Source organism: Cervus canadensis, chromosome 4, assembly GCF_019320065.1.
Source record: "Cervus canadensis isolate Bull #8, Minnesota chromosome 4, ASM1932006v1, whole genome shotgun sequence".
Taxonomy (NCBI): domain Eukaryota; kingdom Metazoa; phylum Chordata; class Mammalia; order Artiodactyla; family Cervidae; genus Cervus; species Cervus canadensis.
In genome coordinates this window covers 42,766,854-42,786,269 of record NC_057389.1, presented here as the reverse complement: position 1 = coordinate 42,786,269, position 19,416 = coordinate 42,766,854, and the positions used below count along the sequence as shown (strand labels likewise).

Genomic DNA, 19,416 nt, shown 5'->3' with positions numbered 1-19,416 from the left:
AATGGAACAAAGACCAACTGGTTATATAACAACTCAAAAGTAATGATAATAAGATATTTTGCTCTCTTCCTACCCTACCCTCAGCTTTTATTCAGCTACTCTATATCATGCACTGTGCCAAACACTATCTGTATTAGCTGACTTTATCTTACAACAGTTGTCCCCCAAGAATCCTTCTGTTTTTATTCCTAAGTAGCAGAACTCTGCTTTTTGCTGCAGTGGCATGACCCCCAGCTCAAAGACTGCGTTTCCAGGTTGCTTTGTAACCAGGTATGCCATGTAGCTGTTCTGCCAGGTGATCTATGAGTGAGAGAGTTGTGAGGCACATCTAAGTAGTTCTGGCTATTAAATGGAACTAATTCATATGGAAGAAGTGCCTATTTGTCCTTTCTTGGCATGCCTTTGTGATGTCTGGCACTCCAATAGCCATCTAGGAGTGTAGATAAGTTTGAAGATGGAAGCGAAAGGCTAGGATGATGGAGCTGAAAGAGAAAAGAAGCAAGTGGCCCTGATGACTATGGAGCTATACCTTCTTTTGACTGTCTACTTCAGATCCCTTTTACCTGAGATAGACATTAACTTCTATCTTTACAACTTCCATTATTTGAGGTCTCCTGTTAAAAGAGCCAAACTTTTAAAAATTGAAATACAGGACATTATTACATAAACTTACAATAGTACATTATTTACAGGTATATAGCACAGTGATTCAATATTTTTATAGATTATATTCCATTTAAAGTTATAAAATACTGGCTGTATTCTCTGTGCTGTACAATATATCCTTGTAGCTATCTATTTTACACATAGTTCTGTACCTGTTAATCTCCTAACCCTGTCTTGTCCCTCCTTACTTCCCCCTTTCTCCACTGGTAACCACTAGTTTGTTCTCTACAACTGTGAGTCTGTTTCAGTTTTGTCGCATACATTCATTTATTTTATTTTTTAGATTCCACATTTTAAAGTGGTAATGTACAACTTTCATCTTTGTTTGACTTATTTCACTAAGTATAGCACCCTCCAGGTCCATCCATGTTGTTGCAAATGGCAGAATTTCATTCCTTTTTATTTGGATAAATAAATTCAATATATGTATATGTGTATAAATGTATATTTGCTCAGTCACTCAGTCATGTTAGACTCTTTGTGATCCCATGAACTGTAGCCTGCCAGGCTCCTCTGTCCATGGAGTTTTCCAGGCAAGAATACTGGAGTGGGTTGCCATTTTCTACTTCAGGGGATCATCCCGACCCAGGCATTGAAGCCGCATCTCTTGAATCCCCTGCATTGGGAGATAGATTCTTTACCACTGCGCCACCTGGGAAGCTGTATATACAAATATCCCATCTTTATCCACTCATCTGTTGATGGACATTTAGGTTGCTTCCATATATTGGCTATTATAAATAATGTTGTTGTGAACATTGGGGTGCATGTATCTTTCTGAATTAGTCCTTTTGTTTCTTTGGGTATATAACCAGGAGTGGAATTAAACAACTAAACTTAATAGTAACTGATAGAAGATGAAATATCAGTTTGGAGTGCTTTTGGATGTAGATAACAGTAAACAAACTTAATGGAAGCTTAAACATAGGGGTTTATTTTTCTCACATAAAATAGCTTGAGGCATTAGGTCCATATAGTAGGCAAGAAGGGGATGGAAGTGTCAAAATTCTGCTTTTCCCAAGGTGTTGTTCTTTTATTTGAGCACGGAAGTCCTCCCCAGCAGAGTTCCCCCTAACAACCCATTACAGAACTACATCCCCAAGAACTGGAGTGGAGCCCATCCTTCTAGCTCCTGAAATGTATTGGGCTCTGTTACTATATACGGATGTGGGGAGAGGCTGTGAACGGGTCATGGACAGTGAAGAAACCAAGGCTCAGAGATGAGGAGACAAGCTTAATTACACAGCCAGCAGCTGGGAGAACTAGATCTCAAGTGAAGCTCGAACCCTCAGACCTGGGGTCTTAACCACTTTGATAAACTGCTCTCATACAGGCTTTGAACATCTTAGCTTATTTGTCTTTAGAATTTTTTTTCAGACTGTTAGGGATTTTTTACAGGAAGTCCTAAATGGTAAGTAAAACTCAAGAGTCCTTGAAGATTCCTTCCAAATTAAGCTTCTAGAGCAGCTGTGTCTAAAAGAATTTTGGAAATAATAGAAATGTTTTATGCTGTTCTGTCTATTATTATAGTAGCCACTAGCCACAGCTATTGAGGACCTGAGATATGGCAATATAATAGCGAATAAGGAACTGAGAGCAGAATTGAAACATATATACTACCATATGTAAAATTAGATAGCCAGTGGAAATTTACTGTATGATGCAGGGAGTTCAAATCTGGTGCTCTGTGATAACCTAGAGGGGTGAGATGGGGTGGGAGGTGGGAGGAAGGTTCAAGAGGGAGGGGAAGTATGTATACCTATGGCCTATTCATGTTGATATATGGCAGAAATCAACACAATATTGTAAAGCAATTCTCCTCCAATCAAAAATAAATTAAAATAAGAAAAAAAATTCTTTAACTTCAATTAATTTAAAGACAGCTACTCTTAGCTTGTTGATACTGTAAAGAACAGCACAGTTGTAGAACCTTAAAATATTGGTTCTCAGAATACCCTTAAATGCTAAGAATCAACAAAATCCACACTGTCTCCCAGATCAGTTTGTTTTTAAGAATTAATAGGCCACTGTTTGTTTGCATGAAGTGGTGTTACAGGCCAGCACAAGTTCAGTGTGGGGCATAATTGTGTTTGAATATTGGTGCAAAGAATAGGCCTGTAAAAAATACTGACTTATGGAGCTCCAAGGTTCAGTCAGTTCAGTTCAGTCGCTCAGTCATGTCTGACTCTTTGCAACCCCATGGACTGCAGCATGCCAGGCTTCATCTCATCCTCTGTTGTCCCCTTCTCTTCCTGCCTTCGATCTTTCCCAGCATCAGGGTCTTTTCCATTGAGTCAGTTCTTTGCATCAGGTGGCCAAAGTATTACTTTATAGCAAGTTAGGCTTGCTCTTCTGAAGTTACAGGACAGATCTTTGGCCCAGCATAAGAAGCAAAAGGGGTGGCATGGGTCAATACGTCAAAGCAGTGAGCCTCGTCTTAGTTCTATTGTAGGACTGGCGGTACTCTTTTAATTAGAAAAGCCCATCATGCCTTTCCTCAGAGTCAGTAATAAGTTCATATGTTTAGTTTCCAGGACATAGTTTGCTTAAATGCTTTGTCCTAATATGTGTCTAAAGAGATGAGGGTATTTTAGGATGTGTCTATCTCATAGCAACTGGGGATGAACTATACCACCATGAAGTAGGAAATTTTGTCTTTTGCATCTGTTAATTTGGTTTAGGAGGAAAAATGCTGTTATCTACATAATTTAGCTTCTTCATGTTAGTTTACTGATTTGCAGACTTCCACCAGAGAAATGAAACAAAGTGGTTTTAGTTATTGCCCCTGAGGTAACACAGTGGTAAAGATAGACAGGAGATACAAGAGACGCGGGATTGATCCCTGAGTTGGGAAGATGCCCTAGAATAGGAAAGGGAAACCCGCTCCAGTATCCTTGCCTGGGAAATTCCATGGACAGAGGGGTTTGGCGGGCTACCGTCCATGGGGCTGCAGAGTCGGACAGAACTGAGTGACTGAGTATGCATACACGCCCCAATCCATTCTGTGGCAGTGAAAACCTAACAAGATATGGGTAAGTGCAAAGGGTGTTGGGATGTTGTGTCCTTTTTGCCATTCTCTGTTGTGGGAAAGAGAAAATTGGGAGTCTATCTTGGGAGCCCCTGCTCTCAGCCTTTAGGAGGATTTTCCAAGCTGGCTCTGTAACCTGACTTCTGAAATTGGCATTTGGAAAACCCCAGACTAGTATCTAACTAGTTAAACTGTATTCTTTTGAATTTTGCTCGCTCTCCCTAAGGTTCATGGCGTGGCTGTTTGGGCAGCAGTTTTTGTTTGTTCTGTTTTGCTGTGCCGGGTCTTCCAACTGTAAGTGACTCTCTGAGGACATGATCGGCTGGAGGAACTTCTTGGTGCACCGGGATGAACTGGAAGAAGTCAGGGGAGGGACCAACTGAACGAGGCTGGACAGTATGGGAGCTCTTAATGATGTCTGTGCTTAAAAATAACGATTATTCCATAAAGTCAGAAAAACTAAAGTTGAAAAACTTTCTTTGCCCTCTACCTTAAAATGAAGAAACAGATGGCCATCTGTAGCTATATATTTCTTGTTGTTGCAAGTAAATGCAGCCACAGGAGCTTATTTTATGCTAAAAGCCTCCATCTGCTAGATGTAATCTTTTCGTACCTGTGGAAAAAATGAATAAAATAAGAAGGACCCACTCGCTTCTGACCTTGACTCTCCGCAGATTATGCACCTAAGATAGTTTCCTTTGTTCCTTGACAGGTCTTAATTCCAAAATGATAGTGCTGTAGTATTTTGACAGTTTCCTCCTTTTACCTAAATGGGGATGAATTTGGCTTCATAATATTCCTGGTTGGCATATGTTTTGCTGCGACAGAGGGAGAGGATTTTCTTTTAATGAGCAATACCCTGTGTCCCTTCACAGTGTCTTTTCTTGTTGTAAAAATGCTCAAGCATCCTTCGCCTCCCTAGTCTATTTGCTACACGGAATTGAGAAATCATTATAAATGAAAGAGGCATTAAAACATCCTCACTGTGTCATGAATCTGTTTATACTTTGGAAAGAAGAGGGAGGGGGCGGGTAAACAGAATGAATTGCTGTGAATGTGCTGATTCATTGGGCCCCATCTTTTCAAACCCAGCCCCAAACGGCTTCCTACCTCTCTTCCCACCTGTTCACCATCATCACTGCAATGTTATTCTCCCGGGATGGTATGTTTCTTTCCCAGTGGTTGTGTGTAATGGGAGTGCTATTTAAACAGAATTCATTGTCATTAGGGCTCACTTTGCTTTTAGGCACGTTGCTTCCACTTTGACTCAACTCTTTAGAAGGTTGGAGTTTTAACAGGGACCTAAGAGGTTACACTCCTCATTCAAGAAGTTAAAAAATAACCTGAGGCCAGAAGACTGACACTCCAAGGCAGAACTAACGCTGGACATGGGCTCTTGTTGTCTCTGACACACAGACTATGACAGTCACACGGAGAAGCAACCTGAGTCTTAAGGTTTGCATGGAAAACTGGGATGCCTGACTTCAAAAAAGAGGCTTCCCATTAATTTTTTGTATTGACCTTGGGTAAAGTAGAGTGCATAAGAGTGCTTATTAAATATAAGAGTGAAAAACTAAGGAGCATTTAAGTACGACTTCAAGATAATTTAGTGTAGAGGCACAGCCCTACTCTATTTTTCAACGTGATTACTCCCTAACACCACATGTTCACTCTAGTGGTGGACAAGCATCCAGTGGTTATAAAGGAAAAACAAAAAAATTAAATGGGGAATAAGGGGGAGAGGAGGAATAACAATGACCATATGCTTGATTTCTGACTGTGTCAGTAACTGGCGGTGTGATGCTGGGCAAGTCACTTCATTTTGCATGGCCTCCGTTTCTCCATCTTTAAACAAAGAACTTGATCTAGATCTGGAAGCCATGGCCCTGAATCAGCATTATTGTCATCACCTGGGAGCACCTTAGACGTGCAGATTCTCAGATCTCACTCAGGCCCCCCAATCAGAAGCTCTAGGGGTGGGACTCAGCAATTTGTGTTTTAACAAGCTCTCCAGGCAATTCTGGTCACACTGAAGTTTGAGAACAGGCCACTGTAGAAGCTTGGCTGTCAGCTGCCAGAGCTATGCTTCAGAAGAGTTGGAACAGCTCTCCTCTTGGTCCTGAGAGGTCCCTTCCTAACGGTGAGTCTGTGATTTCAAGGTTTTAATTGGCTTTGTACATTGCTCCTTCCATTTCTGTATCAATTTCTTGTACTTTCCACCCATAGAAATCAAGGATTTGTTTACCTTTCTGAATGCAATGTTAAAAATCTTCCCATTATTAACAACACGAGGGACCCATGAACAACATTAGATCCAGAAAAGCAAGTGTTTGTGGTCATGAGTATTCAAAAGTGAATGTCTTTGCTGAAAAATGAATGCTTATGTTGGCTATCAACTCTGCCAAGTAGTCGTGGGTTTTTCTGGTCTCATCATAATGGGGGCAGCCCATCCTGAGGGTATCTGCAGGGGCTCTGGCTTCCTGTGGCCTATGTTCAACTTGAGCTCTGCCACTTGCAACCTTTGGTAAGTTATTTTCCGCCTCGGTCTTGGTTTCTCTATCTGTACATAGAAAAACACACAGTATCTGTTTTACAGTGTTTTGTGAGGATTCAAAGGATACAGTTCATGTAAATGTGCTTAACACACTAGATTGCATTCATTAAGTACTTGATAAATGTGAAGCATCTTTAGTCTACTTCTCAGTGTTCTGCAGCTTTCGAATAAGAATGGTGATGTTTCCTTGTAATAGATAACATGTGAATAAAATATAAATGAAGTAAAATGTAAAATATTTGGAAGATTATCTGGGAAATTATCTTATGCTTGGGGAGTATCTTATATTGCAAAAGTGGTCCAGTGGCTAATGATCTCAGAGTAAGGAGTCAAATACCATGACAATTTCAAAAAGAGAGGGTGAAGTGATTAGCACAGCCAGTCCTCTGTGGAGGGTCACCTCTCTAAATAAACCTCTCACCATCTCACAGTGCTCAATCCTGACTCAGTTGTTTGGGGTCACTTCCACAGTTCACTGAGCTCTAACTAGCAGGCTTCGAAGATTAGGTGGGACCCCTCTTATATGCTAAGCTCAGGGAAGCTGATTTCCCTTCTGTGGCATTTGTTACTCTTGAAATAGTTTGTCTTTTCTTGGCTGTAAGTTCCATGAGGGCCAGAACTATGCTTGTTAATTTTATGTCCTCATGGTTCAGCCTGGTTCTTGGTTCAAATGCAGTAGCTCAGAGCTTCTCTTTCTTTCCCTCAGTGTCTTGTTATGTGAGTCCTGATAGCTTACAGGTGTGCTGAGTCACTGATTGCTCCTCCCTTGGGGAAGTCCAGGTAGGAATAGAAATTTCCAGGTTTCCAGGGCTGGTCTCTTCCCACCTCTAGCAGCTTCATCTGCTTAGTACAGTGTGAAAAAATAATTGCCTAGAGGAGATCTGGAGAGATAATATTACGACTTAGAAAAACAATTTCACAAAAATTTTTTAATGGGCTTGACCTACCATATGCCCAGGTAAGTCTTAGGCTTTCTTCAGTCCAGAGGGTTTCCGTCCCCTCTCTGTTGGCTTCAAGAGTCACAGCTATTGCAGAAAATGCACTCTGGACCTGTTAACCGAAGCGACAATGAAATTGAGTAGATTTACGAGAGAATTGTAAAGCTGGGCATGATCTCTCTTCACTCATAAGAGCCAGGTACTGAACTTAAGCGTTCATGGTTATTATTTCGCTTCTTCCTTTCTGTGAAAATGTGATTCTTGCTGGTGGAGTGTAACTGACAAATAATAAAGACAGCTGCCCATCATCTCCTAGTGGGGGGTCAGGAGAGAGGTGAATCTGCAACATACAGATAAAAACCTTTCCAGGGAGAAGCTTAATGGGGGGTGAAGTATAATAAATAAAACACAAGTCAGTGCAGGAGCTGTAAGAAAGCATTTCTATTAAGGGAAAATACCCAAACAAACTCAAATGTGAGAGTAAAATGAAAAAGTCTTTCCAGAATGAGAGAAAGCAAAGCAGTTTCAGAGAAAAAGTGGCAAAGGTGGAATGAAGCTTAGCTTAATAACTTCCTGTTATTATCTAACTTAATTCTTCTTGGAGCTCAAAGTGCTTTCATGGAATATGTCTGAAATTGTTTGTTAGAATAAAGAACTTATGTAAGGATGACCTAATCTCCTTGGAGTTCTAAGCTACATGCTAAAGACGGACACAGGGGAGGATTACTTATAATATTCTGTGAGTCAATTTTGCAAAACTTGTTTACCATTGATGTACTCTTATGAAGTCAGTAGCTTCAACTGGGCATGAAGGAGAAGGAGGGGAGTAGATCGAGCACGCTCAGTCATGGCCAACTCCTGTCACCCCATGGACTGTAGCCAACCAGGCTCCCCTGTCCATGGGATTTCCCAGGCAAGAATACTGGAGTGGGTTCCCATTTCCTCCTCCAGGAGATCTTCCCTCCCGGAGATTGAACCTGGATCTCCTGCATTGGCAGGTGGGTTCTTTACCACTGAGCCACCTGGCATGCCCAGGAGGAGAGGGAAGACTGGGCAAATGGTGTCTCACGTCTTGTCCATTTGTCCTGTTGCCCTTCTCTTTATTCCTCATACTGTCAAGGATTGAAATAATATTAGCACTGGCTGCATCTATTTTGGTGAATAGTGCATATAACTGTGAGGGATGTGTTCCCAAGAAAATGGTATGTTCTGGTCTCTCCTGACATAGCCTCCACCCCTTTATTAAACTGTAGTTAATCCCCACACTAAACTTCCGATTCAGTAAACGAGAGTGATTTCTGATAATCTTTACTTGACATAAGTGCTCTAAGTAATCCTAATGCAGGTGGTCCAGGAACCATGATGGTTTAGTCACTAAGTCTGACTCTTGCAACTGCATGGACTGTAGCCAACCAGGCTCCTCTGTCCATGGGATTTTCCAGACAAGAATACTGGAGTGGGTTGCCATTTCCTTCTCCAGGGGACCTTCCTGACCCAGGAATTGAACCTGGGTCTCCTGCATTGCAGGCAGATTCTTTTCTGACTGAGCTATAAGGGAAGCCAGGAACCATACCTGAAGATACACTGGTGTTGGTGTCTGACTGTGCTGGGCCCTGATGTCAGGGTAACGTTTGAGTCTTGAATCAGCCACCTTCTGAACATGGGCAAATTACTTGATAACTGCGCCTGTTTCCCCAGTGTGAAAATGGGGATAATATTACTATCTACCTCATAGAATTATATTTGGTGAAATGATGCAGAAAACTGTATTTAATACAGTGTGTGACACAGAAGAAGCTCTCAACAAGTGATAGTTATATTGTCATTTTTATGGTTCTGGACAACCCCTTCTTTGAGCATTTTAGACGTTTGGATATAGGGGAAAAAAGAACTTGAACTGGCTTACGCAAAAGTGTGGGTCTGTGTAAGTGCTGGTCTTAAGCATTGGTATGTGTCAATGACGAAGAGTCTCTACCTGACCAAAGTTTAGTCAGGTTCCTTGTCCCTCCTCCTAGGCCCATCTGTGCACCTCATTGTAAAATCCAGTTTTAGCAGGAACTCACCTAAGTCAGTTTTATCAAGAATCCTCTGTTCTCCATATCTAATCACCCTTCACTGGGTCAATTACGTTAACTGGGTTCTTCATCCTCCACCATCCCCTGGGTGATGTCTGATCACACTGGCCTGTTTTCAGCGAAGATTCTGTTAGGTCAATTTAGTTGAATCCCTTGTATGTTTTCTCTTAGTAATTTTCCATCTGGTGACCCCCAACCCTGTTTCTTGGCTATAAATTCCCACCTTTCCATGTTGTTTTCAGAACAATCCCAGCTCTATACTGAGGTTTCTTTTCCCCTATTGCAGTAGTCTTGAATAAAATCAGTTTTTACTGTTTTAATTACTCTCCAGCTGTTTCTTTGACATAAATTGTGGAAATGGCAGGTGGAGAGGTGGCCTTGGTGACAAGACACTTGAGTACTGTCTAAACCTCTCATTTCTCATCTCAACATCTTCTGTGTGTTGTCATTTTGCTTCTGCTCCAGGTAAGTTTTTTTCCATGCAGGGGAAAATACACCCTCGAATAGCTTTGGGCTTTCATTCTCAGAGTTTGTATCCAGAGAGGAAAAAAAATGTTCCAACCATTTCTTTTGGAGAAAGAACTGATTCTTTCTTCAAAGAGAAAGGACTCTTTGAGAGAGGAGAGAGGACTGATTGGTTCAGGTGAAATCATATGCCCGTGCCTGCACCATGGTTGTTGGCCTGGGTCACGTGCACACTTCCTTATCAGAAGGTTGGGTCTCAGGCTGGGCATAGACTCTGAGTCATGCCACCTATTTCTTCTGGTTCTCTGTGTCCTTGTTTTTATGTACCTATGATACACACATAGCCCAAACCCCAAACGCACCTCCTCAGCACTGGGAACACAGTGAGATCCAAATAGCCATGGCCCCTGCCCACATGGGACTTACAATCTCCTGCAGAAATAGATTTTCAGCATGAAGAGATGAAAGACCATATGACTGCTCTACTCACAGCCCTCCTCCAATGCTAGGAACTGAGGAAACAGTATAGTAAAACAAAGAAGAATGTGATCTGTAAGTGAAAGTTCAGTTCAGTCTCTCAGTCGTGTCCAACTCTTTGCGACCCCATGGTCTGCAGCATGCCAGGCCTCTCTGTCCATCGCCAAGTCCCGGAGTTTACTCACACTCACGTCCATTGAGTCGGTGATGCCATCCAGTCATCTCATCCTATGTCGTCCCTTTCTCCTAAATGAAAATAATTGAAAGTAATTGGAATAAATTACAACCTCAGAGGAGGTGATAATGCATGTAGTCATACATACATACAAGCATACATACATGCAAACCTTAAGATACTTACAGCAATGCTGGGTTCACCCCCTTTTGCCACTGCCCCCCAGCCCCCCAGCAAACACAAGTGATGAATAAATTATTTCAGGGAATCAGTGGTCTGGGTGGGTCTGACTCAGTTGTTGAAATTTCTTTGCAGAATTTTCTCAGACATCCAGAACTCACATTCCTTATTTCCGATTTTAAAATAGATGGGTTTTCTTGAACAGTCACCAGCACGTAAATCAGATTAATAGTAATACTAGCTAACACTCACTGAGCACTTACTGTTGTAGGTGCTTTACGTGGATTAATCCATTTAATCCTCTCACCACTCCTGTGAGGTAGGTGTCCTTATCTTCTTTACACAGATAAGGAAGCAGGCACACAAGACGAAGGAACTATATTTATTGAAGGCACACCATATGCAGGGCTCATTGCTGAGTGGAGTACATAATGTTAAATTATTGAATCCTGCTAATAACACTAAGAGGTAGGTAATGTTTTTTGGAGGACCCAATTTAAAAATGAGGCACTGAGGCTTGGAAAAGTTAAGAATTTGCCAGAAATCATTTTAGGTGAGTGTCAGAATCTGGTCTGGACCCTATGATGTTTGATTTGAGGTCTTGTTCTCTTAACCACTGAGATCAATTCTGATTTCCAGGTTAGTTTGTTGAAATAGAGCATCATAAAGTACATGCCTTTTCATTGCAAATTCTTTGGAAAGATAATTTGTTTTGTCCATCATAATTTCCTTGGAGGCAAGGAATGCCTTGTAGGCCTGTCCTTTCAGAGTTGCTGTGAGCTGGCCACATAGATGTGACAGCAAATGAAGTGTTTTAAATATATAGTTTTATATTCAATCATTAAAAAAGATGCATATTCTATGTACCAGGTACTGTGCTAGGCAATGAAGATTCTAAATAGGTTCCCTGTTACCCTCCATAATTTCACCCTGCTGATTTCCTTCATAGCAGGGATCACAATTTGCAATTTTTACTCATTTACTTGTTTGTCCTCATATTAGAACATAAGCCCCAGGAGGTAGTGTTGTTGCCTGTTGTGTTAACTTCTGGATCTTGAGAATTTAGGTCAGTGCCTGACATGTTTTAGGTGCTTATTAAATATCCATTGAACGAATAAATTAAGAGATGAATCAAATAACTCACTGCAAGTTTTTTGGGTGGTATCTGTTGCTCAGTTGTGTCCCACTCTTTGTGAGCCCATGGGTGATATCTAGGTCTTGCCAATTTCTCGTGTTAATTTTTTTTTTTAAACACTCTTCCCCTGTTTCTCTTTGTCTATTGCATCTACACATGACTTCTGGCAACGGGGAATCATTGAGCAGAGACCAGAAGATCCACATCCAGGCTTCATTCACAGGAACTGAGGCAGTGACAGTACAGGGAGCCAGAAGTTAGAATCTGAAAAGTGACCAAATAGTTCCATATCTGTTCCTTTCAGCCAGGGCTGTGAAGTCCTGCCTGTGTAGGAAAAATGTGGTTCTTTATTTGTGGGTAGAACTGACCACTGGGAGTAGGGTACAGATCTCTCTTTACTTTGCAGAAGTAGCAGCCTGAGTCTATTGAATGGGAGCTAAAGAATTTAGAAGATCCCCTCTCCATCCACAGCTTGCTTCCAAGCCTGTTATCTTGCTAAATTCTCCTGCCTTGGAGCAAAAAGCTTAGAGGCTGCAGCATAAAAATGAGAGGAGAATTAAAATTCATTGGCCGAGCAGCTACAAAATTCATATTGTTAAACTTTTTTTTTTCATATTGTTAAACTTTTGACAATACTGGGTGGCCAAAAAATTTGTTCGAGTTTTTCCATAAGATGTTACAAAAACCTGGATGAAATTTTTGGCCAACCCAATACCTTCCCACGTTATCATAGGCAGAGAAGTTCTGTTCAAGTTGCTACAGTTGTGTGCCAAGTGTATTTCCTTCGTCATTTCCCTGGAAAGAATGCAAAATAGGTTGAAAGCCCAGATCAGGGGTTGGCATCTTCCTTCTGTCAGGCCCAGGTAGTGAATAATTCAGACTTTGTGGATTATACTTTTTCACACTACTTAGTTGTACTGTTGCATAAAAGTACCCATAGATAACATGTATGGGAAGGAGCATGACTGAGTTCCAGTAAAATGTCATTACAGAAACAGATGTTAACCTCTGGCCTATATGGTATTTTGGTATTTAATTTACATAATCTTCTGGAACCTGGAAACATGAATGCACACAGTAGATGCACCATTTCAAAGTGGGAAATAAACCATTTTGAATACCTCAGCTTGATTTGGAAATAGCAAAAATCAGTAGGGTTTTACAAATCTCAGCACACTTTCTCTGGTTTCATCAGTGTTGCATGAGCACATCTCAAGAATTAGATGTATCTAGCTTAAACCTCAAGAATTGAGAAAAAAAACCCTCTTAATCCTATGCTGCCTCTTGTCAGAAGCCAGCTTGGAGTTCTCACCATGGAAAAATGCAGACCTCAGCTACAAGGATCCAAGATCAAAGCTTTGGAAGTAAATTCCCTTCAAAAGGGGCTCACAGCTGCATTAAAAATTGCTATTCTTTGTGTGCATGGCCCTCCCAGGAAAGCCCACTGGCCCAGCGCCATCCTACTTACCCTAGAGACCAGTCTGACCTTGGCCATCCATCTCTGCTTGAGAAAGCCAGGCTCCACAAATCACATGGCTTCCCATTGACTTTCTGTCAGGGCAAGGTAACCAAACCTCTTCTTTAAGATGAGGGGCAGGAGGCGCAGCTCCTTTCTGCCCGGGTGCTCTAACGGGAACTTCTAGGTCAAGAGAACTCGTACCTGGCACAGAGGGTCCATGCTGGAGAGGACGGGCATTTAAGGTGCTCCTCCTGTGCTTCAGGGCTTCCCTGGTAGCTCAGACGGTAAAGAATCTGCTTGCAATGCAGGAGACCTGGGTTTGATCCCTGGGTCAGGAAGATCGCATGGAGGAGGATGCTGTCATCAGCATGCAATTAAATCTCTGCCATGCCATTTATTAGCCTTTGACCTTGGGCAAGTCACTTAACCCATTCGTTACTCACTTTTCTAATCTGTAAAAATGGGGCAATTACAGTAACCATCTTATAGGCTGTGGTTAAGATCACATTAATATATGCAAACTGCCAACATGCATGCATGCGTGCTAAGCTGCTTCAATCATGTCCGACTCTGTGTGACCCTATGGACTATACCCCGCCAGGCTTCTCTGTCCATGGGATTTCCCAGGCAAGGATAGTGGAGTGGGTGGCCATGCCCTCCTCCAGGGGATCTTCCCCACGCAGGGATTGAATTCGCGTCTCTTCCATCTCCTGCATTGGCAGTCAGGTTCTTTACCACCAGCGCTACCTGGGAAGCCCAAAGTGCTAACATAATGCCTACCAAAAGGTAAATCACCATGACAAATGATTAAAAAACTATTGTAACTTTGAAAAGGATGACTGCACGTCCCTTCAGTGTTGGAGTGTGTTGGGTGATGGTCTAACTGGGTCACCCAAGGATTATTGAGTTCTAGGACTTATACTTCTATTTATTTATTTTTGACTGTGCTGGGTCTTTGTTGCTGCACAGGCTTTTCCCCACTTGGAGTGAGCGGGGGCTACCCCTCCTTGCAATGTGCGCGCTTCTTGTTGCGGTGGCCTCTCCTGTTGCAGAGCACAGGCTCTGAGGCATGAAGGCGTCAATAGTTGTGACGTGTGGGCTCAGCAGTTGCAGTCCTCCAGCTCTGGAGCACAGGCTCAGTAGTTTTGGCGCGCGGGCTTTGGTGCTCTGTGGCACGTGGGATCTTCCCAGATCAGGGATTGAACCCACGTCTCCTACCTCCGCAGGTGGACTCTTTACCACTGAGCCACCAGGGAAGCATTACGGCTTGTACTTCTGTCATTAACATTTTATTAGGAACCACACTCTAAAGTTAATGTTAATTGGTGGATCTTTGTCCAATGGAGATTTAAAACAAGTACTTTCCACTGAAGGAGATTATCAAAAAGATCACAATTTTATTGCCCTGATCACTCAAACCTAACACATATAGCAAACTTATTTTGGCATGTCTTCCCTGTCCATATGAATCTCTTTTCCTCAAATGCTCTTTGAACCAGTGTTACTCTCCTGCTGGTTTCCTGATTAATGAATTGAATTTTGGGGACATGTTTGATCTATATTTATATGAAGGATCATATTTTTAACCCTTAGAAATTATACTTTGAGAAATAGAATCTATATGCGTAGATTATGATCACTATTCTTTTTTTTCAAAGGCAGATGATGTCATGGAAAGAACTTTGGGGCTAATTGTCCAGAAGACCTTGATCTAAAGTCGAGCTTGACCACTTTTTAGTTTGAATGGATCTCGCATCTGTAAAATGGGAAAAACCACAGACAGGTTACTTGGCAGTTGTATAATCTTCCAAGGTGGCCTGCTAGGGGCTGTCCTCCTAACCTGTGTTTTAGCAAGGAGATGTAGTTACTCAGACAATTTGTTCTTCACAACCCAGGCTGATCCCCACCCCTCAAACAGAGCTGCCTCCAGGTTACCTTTCCTACAACTTGTAGTTCCCAGCAGAATGCGTTTCATCATCCTGCCCACTGCCTCACTCTCTGCTCCCAGGGGAAATAGTAATAACAACATGACCTGTGTTTAGGCCTCAAAACTCCAGCATGTGAAGGGTTTTCTGTTTTGTTTTAAGTGATTGACTAGCGCTCCCAGCTAGTGACACTTTGTGTGAGGGTGGTGTGGTGTGTAGTTTAAATGTGTCATCTCACTTAATCTTTACCCTGGTCCCGGGAGATAAACATTAGCATACCCATTCTACAGATAAGAAATTGAGAATTGGAGTATTCCTTGCCCAGGAATACTCAGTTAAACAGTCCAGGCTGCTTGAATTCTAACCCATGTCTGCTAGTATTCAAACTCTACATTTGCTCTCATTTGTTGAACATTCGGTAAGTATACAATACCATGGTGAGGTGAGCAGGTGAAGGGCGCAAGGTAAGAAAATACCTGCTCCAGAAGGCTTCACTTTTTAGATGTGGAGAATAAAGAAAAAGATAGTAACAGTCACCTCTTATTTAGTGTGCAAGGCATGCTGCATAGCAATTTCATTTACTCCTCACCTCAATCTGGCAGGATAGGTGATAGCACCTCTGCTTCATGGGTAACAAAACAGGTTCCAGGAGATGAAGTAACTTGCCTCTGGTCCCACAGCTATAATGATTGAGATTTCTGTCTGTGCAGTCTATCATTCATAGCCCCCTGTGTCAGACACGAAAAGATACATAACTGTAAGAGGTAGCAACGCTCAGTATTACACAAAGATTACAAGCACCCAGAGTGAGCTTGATGAGCCCTACATGTGTTGCTGGGAACCTACTTCAGTCAGTTTAGTATGTTTATTAAGCAGCCTTTGTTTGCCACATACTGAGTGCCTGGCTGGGAAACAGTGATGACAAGAACTTGAGCAGTTCATGGTCTAGGGTGAGGGACAGATGTGAAAACAGGCAGCTGAAACACAGCATGGTAAGTGGTGTGCTGGAGGGCACTATGGGAGCACAGAAGTGGAGCCTTAATCAGGTGGGCTAGGGGTTCCAGGGATGGGTTCCCAGCCAAAGCTGCACCCCAAGTGATGTTCAAGTCCCACTGACCTGTCAACTAAAGAGTGTGATCTCAGTTTGCCTTCTCTCTGATGTTAAAAATCTACCATCAGCTTCAACAAACCACTTGGATTTGACTTGAACATGTTGTCCCTTGGTGAGTGGATCTGCCTTTCTAAATCATATTTTCATTGGCTAATCTGAAAATCCATTTTCACTGCAAACCAATGATATGCTGAAGTGGCTCAAAGGGTGTTGGGGTGTCAGGATTGATATGCCTTAGAATGGAAAAAAGTTAGTGGATAATGTGCAAAATTTTATCCTATGTACAGATGATTGCAATTTAATCAGATTTATTTGCAGGGTTCTTCCTTGAGTCCTGTTACATCCTCCAGCTGGGCTGGAGCTTGTTTGCTTGCATATGTAGATTTTCAGGGTCTCTATAGACACCCATGCTTATGAAACCTACAAAATAATCGACATTAAAAAGTCTTACTCTCATCTACCATAATGTCTGCAGAATAAAATATTCAACATAAAAATATTTCTCCTATTCTTGGAAGGCAGCTCTTGTTACCCTGTGTATTCTTGTACACCTTTATATATCCTCCTACAGATAGCATATGCTTGTACACAGATATGAGAATGTGTGTGTATATATGTGTGTAAATGTATGTGTGAACACACATGCCCATTTTTGATTGTGTTTTACACAAATAATATCACCCTTTAATATTGTCTTGGATCTTACTCTTTTTGTCACTTAATAATAAATTTTGGAGATCATCTCTTCCGTCAAACTACCTGTAGACTTGTCTCATCCTTCTTATTGGCTGTTTCATATTTCACTGGCATACTTTAACCATATTCCCTTTGATGTACATTTGCCTTTTCCTGATTTTTGGCTATTAAAAAACACGGCAGTGAAGAAACCTGTACACACATGAGTGTCCATATTTGCCCATCTTTTGGATAAATTCATAAAAGTGGAATTGCCAAATGAAATATCATTTTCTTCTAAAATGGTTAGATGTTTCCCAGTTCTTCTTCAAAAATCTGGTAGCAATTTGGTCCTCTGTCAACAGCATGGGAAAATGTTGTTACCTTGTATATTCTCTGTGTGGTTTTGTCAGCTTCCAGGACATGTTGCGATGATGAAACATGGGTGTTTTGTCTGATAAGTTGGATGTCAGTTAGATTTAGCAGGCTGTGAGTTGAGATGTAAAAATCACCTGCTCAGGTCTGAGTAGCTGAAGTGCAACATTTTAGGGCTGCCTCTGTGGGGGCTCCAGACATAAGAATACCCCTTTTTATGTCTCTTCAATATCAGGAAGCGCCTTGACCTGTTTTTAACTTTCTGCATTTCTTAATGACAGCTTGACACCTCAAGCCTGTGTTTCTTAGAAAACTCTGGCTTGATTCTCCCCAGTTATTCTTTGTTTCTGGAAAGGTTATCTCTGCTCTCTGTCCCGGGCCTGGCCACCTCACATCGGCTCTCTATGCTTCCTCTCACCCTTCCGAGCAGGTCTTGAATGGGTGACCTTATCACTTCAGGAGACAAACACACATTGTACTGATCTTTCAGGCTCAATATCCTTTTGCTTAAATGTTAGATGGATTTACATTATTGCTCTGGGAAGCAGTGATCCAGGGAGGAATTAGTGTTCAGATAAGACTCTGGTCTTGTTAAAATGGCAACAGGAGAATGCATGCCCTTGCCCGAAACCACTGGCCAAGGTCTAATCCAGTCTTCCTCCTTTCTTCCCCTCCTCAACCCATTTGGTTATTTGAATTCTGTTTGCGACTTAGCTTCTGAGATTTTAGGATTTGCAAAGGGAAGTTTGGCTGTGTAGGGTGCTGAATGGTCTGTCTTAGTGACTTTCAGTGGGACAAGGAGGCTACATCATTACATCCAAGATGCCCTTTGAACTGGACTTCCACGCTGTTGGCAGTGCTGGGGGTGGTCAGGCTGGGGCCCCCTTGGGAACTTTTCCTCCTGGAGGTTCCTGGGGAGGCACAACAAAGTACATCAGTCACTGTCAAATATGAGTTCAGTCGGTTTCCAGGAGCTGTTGTGTAACCCAGATGTTTTCCTTCACTAGCATGCTTTGTGCTCTGCAAAGCAGGCATGCTCTTAAATGGTTGCAAGCAAGTTAAAATTAGGGAGGTGGTACAATGAATGGCTCATTTGTAAAGACCTTGATGCTGGGAAAGATTGAAGGCAGGAGGAGAAGGGGACGCCAGAGGATGAGATGGTTGGATGGCATCACCGACTCAATGGACATGAGTTTGAGTAAGCTCTGGGAGTTGGTGATAGACAGGGAGGCCTGGCGTGCTGCAGCCCCTGGGGTCACAAAGAATCGGACACGACTGAACAACTGAACTGACTGACTGACAGTGAATGAGAAGGCATGGGAAATTGAGATTTAGTAGATTCAAGCTTGGTTTGTCTTAACTCTGTCACTTACTCATTGTCTGACTTGTGGGTGTATTGCTTAATCTATTAGGGTCTAGGTATATCCTTGTATAAAATACATCAATAATGCCGATTTATCTTCATTAGAGTATTCAGTTCAATCAGTTCAATCATTGAGTCATGTCCTATTCTTTGCTACACTATGGACTGCGGCATGCCAGGCCTCCCTGTCCATCACCAACTCCCGGAGCTTGCTCAAACTCATGTCCATTGAGTCGGTGATGTTATCCAACCATCTCATTCTCTGTCATCCCCTTCTCCTCCTGCCTTCAGTATTTCCAGATATCAGGGTCTTTTCCAGTGAGTCAGTTCTTCACATCAGGTGGCCAAGGTATTGGAGTTTCAGCTTCAGCATCAGTCCTTCCAATGAATATTCAGGATTGACTTCCTTTAGGATTGACTGGTTGTATCTCCTTGCAGTCCAGGGGACTCTCAAGAGTCTTCTTCAACACCACAGTTCAAAAGCATCAGTTCTTCGGTGCTCAGCTTCCTTTAGGTGAAAAATGTGAGCCATGTGTGCATGCCAAGTTGCTTCAGTCGTGTGCAACTCCATGGACTGTAGCCCACCAGGCTTCTCTGTCCATGGGATTATCCAGGCAAGAACACTGGAGTGGGTTGCCATGCCCTCCTCCAGGGGATCTTCCCTATCCAGGGATCAAATCTGCATCTCTTACATCTCTTGCATTGGCAGGCATGTTCCTTACTGTTAATGCCACTTGGGAAGCCCAAAATGTGAGCTACTGGATGATAATTTGGAGCTGAAAAGGCTTATTAATTCTTCACTGGAAATGTGTACT

General features: G+C 42.2%; 1 long non-coding RNA gene across 1 annotated transcript in view; it reads left to right on the top strand.

Annotated features, from left to right (window-relative positions):
* The window catches only part of LOC122439653, a 141,489-nt gene extending 137,050 nt beyond the window's left edge, over positions 1-4,439 (top strand). The window contains exon 4 of the long non-coding RNA XR_006268955.1: positions 3,921-4,439. This is a non-coding gene — a long non-coding RNA (uncharacterized LOC122439653). The remainder of the gene's footprint in view (positions 1-3,920) is intronic.
* The last annotated feature ends 14,977 nt before the right edge of the window (positions 4,440-19,416 follow it).